This window comes from Benincasa hispida, unplaced genomic scaffold (assembly GCF_027475165.1).
Source record: "Benincasa hispida cultivar pf3 unplaced genomic scaffold, pf3_genome.v1.1 HicScf1491, whole genome shotgun sequence".
Lineage (NCBI taxonomy): Eukaryota > Viridiplantae > Streptophyta > Magnoliopsida > Cucurbitales > Cucurbitaceae > Benincasa > Benincasa hispida.
The window spans coordinates 9,887-16,589 of NW_028325844.1; the positions used below are offsets into that span (position 1 = coordinate 9,887).

General features: G+C 33.6%; 1 pseudogene across 1 annotated transcript; it reads right to left on the reverse strand.

Annotated features, from left to right (window-relative positions):
* Positions 1 to 3,660: 3,660 nt before the first annotated feature.
* Positions 3,661 to 5,896, reverse strand: LOC120091078 (AAA-ATPase ASD, mitochondrial pseudogene; annotated as a pseudogene). Its single transcript, XR_016526199.1, has one exon. The product of XR_016526199.1 is annotated as an AAA-ATPase ASD, mitochondrial pseudogene (transcript).
* Between the last annotated feature and the right edge of the window lie 807 nt (positions 5,897 to 6,703).

Sequence of the window (6,703 nt, forward strand, 5' to 3'; positions counted from 1 at the left end):
CATGAATCTAGATGTATTTACAATTTGACATGATAGATTAGGTCATCTATGGTCTATAATGATTAGAAGAATTATTGAGAATTCAAATAGACATCCATTGAAAAGTCAGAAGATTTTTCAATCTAATGAATTATCATGTGATGTTTGTTATCAAGACAAATTAATCATTAAACCATCACCAGACAAAGTGAGGACTGAATTACTTGCATTTTTTGAATAAACTCTTGGACCTATTAACCCACAAAGTGAACCATTTAGTTATTTTGTAGTATTAATAGACGCATCTAGCAGATGACCACACGTTTACTTATTATCAAGTCGAATTCTTGCATTTGTAATATTACTTGCTCAAATAATTAAGTTAAGAGCACAATTTCCTGATTATACAATTAAGACCATTCATCTTGATAATACCGGTGAATTTACATCCCAAGATTTTTATAATTATTATATGTTAATTAGGATAAGTGTTGAACATCTTGTACTTCATGTTCATATACAAAATGATTTAGCAGAATCATTCATAAAACGTTTGTAATTAATTTCAAGACCATTACTTATGATAAACTTCCTTCATTGGTATGAAGGCATGTTATTTTGCATGCGTCACTTATACGCATTAGGCCAGTAGCTTAATATAAGTACTTACCATTAGAATTAATTTATTCCCATTTGAGAATTTTTTTGATGTGCAGTTCCAATTGCTCTACCACAACATACTAAGATGGGTCTTCAAGTCAAGAATATATATTGGATATGATTCCCAATCAATTATTAAATATCTTGAAACCCTTGACCGGTGATATATTTACTGCATGATTTGCTGATTGTCATTTTAATAAGACAAAATTTCCAACACTAGGGGAAGGAATTAAGAAATTGGAAAAAAAATATATATATATGGAATGCATCATTATTGTCTCATTTAGATCCCCATACAGATCAATGTAAACTTGAAGTTTAGAAGATAATTCATTTGCAAAATATAGCAAATTAGTTACTAGATGCATTTATAGATGTAGAGAAAGTAACTAAGTCACATATACCAGCTACAAATGTTCCATCGATAATTGATATCCAAACATAGCAAGTTGTCACTAATGAGTCTGGAACAGGCCAGAAGCGTGGTAGACCAACGAGTTCCAAAGATAAAAATTCTCGAAAATGAAAAATAATTAATAGTAAAAAAGACTTGGTTGAGGAAATAAATACCCATGAAGAAATCTTTGACATGACTAGTGAGAAAGGTGAAATACCTAAATATAATAATGAGATTTTAATAAACTATGTCATGACAGGAAAAAGATGGAACCGGACTAATGTAGTTATTGACAACATTTTTGCGTTTAATGTTGCTTTTGATATTATATCTGAAAGTGAGGATCCTGTACCAAAATCACTGAAGAATGTTGACATAGAAAAGATTGGCTTCAGTGAAAAGAAGCAATGAGGTAGAATTAAACTCACTCTCAAAATGTCGGGCTTTTGGACCAGTAGTTCGAACACCAGAAGGTTTCAAACCTGTGGGATACAAATGGATATTTGTGAAAAAAAAATGAAAATAATGTGGTCACAAGATATAAAGCAAGACTAGTTGCACAAGGTTTCTCGCAAAGACCTGGTATTGATTATGAAGAGACATATTCTCCAATGATTGATGCAATTATTCTAAGATATTTAATTGTTCTGACTATGTATGATAATCTGGACATGTATTTTATGGATATAGTCACAAAATATTTATATGGATCTCCTAATGATATTTATAGGAGAATCCCAGAAGAATTTATGGTACCTGAAACATATAAATCAAATTCCTGGGAATTGTATTCAATAAAGTTACAGAGATTATTATATAGATTGAAACAATCAAGACGAATGTGGTATAATCACCTGAGTGGATATTTATTGAAATAAGGATATCAAAATAATCCAATATGTCTGTGTATTTTTATAAAGAAATCACAGTCAGAATTTGCTATTATAACTGTATATGTTGATGATTTAAATATAATTGGGACCCTTAAAGAGCTTTCAAAGGCAATAGAATATCTTAAGAAAGAATTTGAAATGAAAGATCACAGAAAAATAAAATTTTATCTTGGTTTCCAAATTGAGCATTTAGCATATGGGATATTTGTTCATCAGTCAACTTATACAGAAAAAATTTTGAAAAGATTTTATATGGACAAAATACATCCATTGAACATTCCAATGGAAGTTCATTCATTAGATATGAGGAAAGAAATATTTCGACCTCAAAATGATAATGAAGAACTACTTGATTCTAAAGTATCATATCTTAGTGCAATTGGTGCACTTATGTATCTTGCTAATAATACAAGACCAGATATTGCATTTTCAGTAAATTTATTAGCTAGATATAGTTCTTCTTAAACAAAAGACATTGGAATGAAGTTAATCATATACTCCATTATCTCTAAGGAACGATTGATATGAGTTTGTTTTATTCAAATAAATCAAATTTTGATCTAATTGATTATATAAATTCTTGATATTTATTTGATCCATACAAAGGTAGATCTCAAACAGGTTATCTTCACATGTGGAGAAACTGTTGTATCGTGGTGGTCAGTGAAACATACCATAACGGCTACTTCCTCAAATCATGTTGAAATTCTTGCAATTCACGAAACTAGCTGAGAATGTATATGGTTAAGATCAATGACTCAACACATTTGTGAAACATGTGGCTTGTCTTCTAATAAAAATATTCCAACAACATTATACAAAGATAACACAGCTTGCATATTCCAAATCAAAGAAGGATATATTAAAGGAGATAAAACAAATCATATTTCACCAAAACTTTTCTACACTCATGGTCTTGAAAAAAATGACGACGTCACTATATAACAAATTTTTTCGAAAAATAACCTAGCAGATTTATTTACAAAAGCATTACGCAACATTGGAATGCAACGACTCAGAGATTTTAAGTGATGTTTTTATGAGGGGAGCAAATATATTCTTTTAAAAGTATAAATTATATGAAATATATACTATTTTCCCTTCAGTAGAATTTTTTTCCCATGGAGTTTTTTCCAATGAGGCATATTTCAGGTATGTAATGAGCATCTAAGGGGAAGTACTATAAATATCATAATAATAATATATGCTCATTATTAGTGTCCATGGATCATGTGTCACTTATCTATTACTTTTGCAATAGATGAATCAGGGGTATGAAAGTAATTTGACAGCATACTAGCATCATCTTGTTTGTTTTTGCCAATAATGTATACATGTATTAAAAGCATAGTGACATTATACATACACGTGACTCTACTTTTTGGCCGAGAATGAAATCTTCTTGATATTCGATAGGTGGCTTACAACAAGACAACTATAATCCAAAATAAAAATAATAATACTAATAATAAATAAATAAAGGAGAAGTTCGTCTCTTTTTCAAATAGAAAAGGGGCGACTTGGAGAGAGGTAGAATTGACTACTGACTACGGAGGAAGTGCTCTTCCATTCCTGCCTCCTAACACAGTTTCTGGGGATCATCACAAAAATAATTGAGTTTTAGAGAGGATTATCAACATAGAGATTTCCGTGATTCATCAATATTGTGATAAATCATAAATTCAGAGGTACCAATAGAAGCACTTCTTTAAAGTGACAATATCGTTATTAGAGAGGAGAATAATAAATATTTCCTTGATTAATTCAGAATACAATAGTTCATTAAAAAGAACCTAGACTACAATTAATATCAGAAAATAGAAGGGAAATCTTAGGAGAATATGCTTAAACTAATATGTTAAAACAATTTTCCTAAATTGCCATGTTCGAGTTGTTCTGATCATCTTTCTCTATGTGACCATTTTCTTTTACTTCTTTAACTCCGACTCCATTGCATTCAATTTCATTATCTTCGTGGTCCTTCTCAGATGTTGATTCTTCTCTCTCTTCCTTCTCTTTTTCTGCCATTTTGGCCGCTTCAGCTTCTTCCTTGGCCTTCTTCTCAGCTGCTTCTTTCGTACTCTCAAGAGCTTCAACCAATCTCTTCAAACACTCCTCTGTTTTTTCACCTTCATATTTCGGCATCAAATTCTCAGCCACATCTGCCGGAGTCATTTCTGTCTCCTCAAACAAACCACGAATCTTTTCATACGACTCATCCCATTCAACATCCAAGTAATTCATCGCAAGAACTTTGAATGCTTCGAACCCACAATAAGACATCTCTATATGTTTGTCCATTCTTCCTCTTCTAATCAAAGCTTCATCAAGCTTTTCCTTGTGATTTGTCGTGAAAATAATCAACCGCTCTCTACCACACGCCGACCAAATTCCGTCGATGAAATTCAACAACCCAGAAAGTGTCACTTTGCTCTCTTTCTTCTCTTCTTTTTCGGCTTCCTTAACAGGGTCCTTGATCTTTTCCTCTGTATTTTCCTCTTCCTCTGTTTTCTTCTTCTTCCGTTGACCAGTGAGATCAAGAGAGCAATCAATGTCCTCGATCACAATAATCGATCTATTCGAAATCTCAATCAATAATTTCTTCAACTCTGTATTATCCTTAACAGAGGTGAGTTCGAGATCATAAACATCATACTCCATGAAATTCGCCATGGCGGCGATCATGGTGGACTTCCCAGTTCCCGGCGGACCGTAGAGAAGATACCCACGTTTCCAAGCCTTGCCCACCTTCTCATAATAGTCTTTTCCATTCTTAAATTTCACCAAATCATTGATAATCTCTTGCTTCTTCTTGGGATCCATAGCCAGAGTTCGAAACTTGGCAGGATGCTCAAAAGGGACATGTCTCCAACTACTTTTGTGCCACCAATCGTTGTTCGAGTTGTTCATATAAAGCTTCCGCTGCCGGTTTTTAAGCTCAACCGCCTTGCCTTGTTCCATGATGTGGTTAATAAAAGACCCAAGAATGATGTCTCTGTTCCGGCGGTGGAATGTGAGGTTGTAGAATCGTTTCTCATCGGAAGAAGGGTGATAAGAAATAGTCTGGCTTTTGGGCGTAGATTTTATGGAAGTCCACCAGATCTTGACGCCTTCGTATTCGTCAATAACTTCTTCGTTATCAGCCATACTGAGAACCAAAGATTTGCTATCTTTGACTGCCTCTGCTCTCAGCCGCTTAGCACGGATGGCGGTTTTGGAACCAAGGTAGTTTTGAATGGCTGTAAAAGCTTCACTCCGGCGGAGACGCTCGCCGGTGTACTCAGGGAAGGTGATTGTAATGTAAGGATAGAGAAAACCGGTGAATTTGTGGACATATTTCTCGATATGGCCACGGAGTTGGTAAGGGCAATATTGTTGAATAATTGCCCAAACAAACATGATTGTCGCCATTAAAGACCCAATGTGAGTCCATAGCTCCACCATGGCCATGGCCATGGGTTGAGTAAAAGGGTAGTTGGGAAGTTTATAGAGAAGAAGTGAGGAAGGACAGAGGTGGGTTTTGAATGAAGGGAGGAGGAAGGTTATTGGTACTTTTGGGTTCTTGAATTGAAATTTATGTGGTGGGTTTCAGAGTTTTGAAGTCTTTTTCAAAGAAGACGACGAGCAGAGCATCTTCGTCGCATCTTCCAGTGTGAACACCCATAGTTAAGTCTTCAATATTAAGGCTGATATTTTGTTGGGTGAAATACCATTGTGGTCCCTCGGCTAGTTCACATTTAGGTGGGATCACCATGATTGTAGGAAAATCTTAACCATGTGTTAAATTAGAATCACCTTTTTTTTTTTAATGATTTGTTTTAAAATTTTAGAAAAATACTTTTTGATCTATTTTAAACATTTAAGGGCTTTTGATAGCCCACTAGAGTTGGGTTAGATCGGCTTTTTAAGCCCATCCGATATTTGACCCCCGTATAAAAGAACCGTTTTAACATACTATTTTCTCTCCCCATTTCATTAATTACTCTCCTCATTCTCTCTTTTTCATTATTCACCTCTCTGTCTCGATTTTTTTTTTTTTTTTTAGATCTCATTATTTTTTTTGGTAGATTTAAATATTTCTTTTTTGTAGTTCGCGTCTAGATTTCCTCATATTTTATTCGTCCTTATTTGATTTTTCAATTGTTGTTGGTTCTGTACTTTGTTCTGACTGAGCTTTCTATTATTTTGGGCATCTTATTGTCTTGCATGTTTATGACTAAGACTTACTCTTATAATTTGTTATTCGTCTATTTTCCTATTATTCCTCCTTATATTTTCTTAGACTTCTCTACAGCAGCCTCCTCTAATACACTAAGTTGGAACGTCCCTGCTCTAACGTTTTTTTTTTTTCAAGTTTTCCTTAAACCATTTTTACATTCTCATATGTGTGGTTTGATTGTTGCAATATGTTATGTTTTCTTCTTCTACTTCAACCTTATTCTATTTATATAAGGTAGCTAACAAATGAAAGATTGCCCTACACAAGCTTCTTTCCTTCCTTGTATTCCAAGTAAGATCTGTCATTAACGTTTTTATGTTTTTGTTAGGGAACATCTATTTTTTGCACTCTTATGTGTGGACCGTCTTGAATACCATTCACTCCAAACATATTCAAAAGGTATGTTTTAGTATATTTTATTTCTTCTTCATTCGTATTGACCTACCCTTTGGTCTAATCATACTTATTTTTCTTCCGTGTAGGGTATAAACTAATCAAACATACATTTCGTAACTAGTTTGAGGTTCATAAGTTTTATGTTCAAAGTAATAT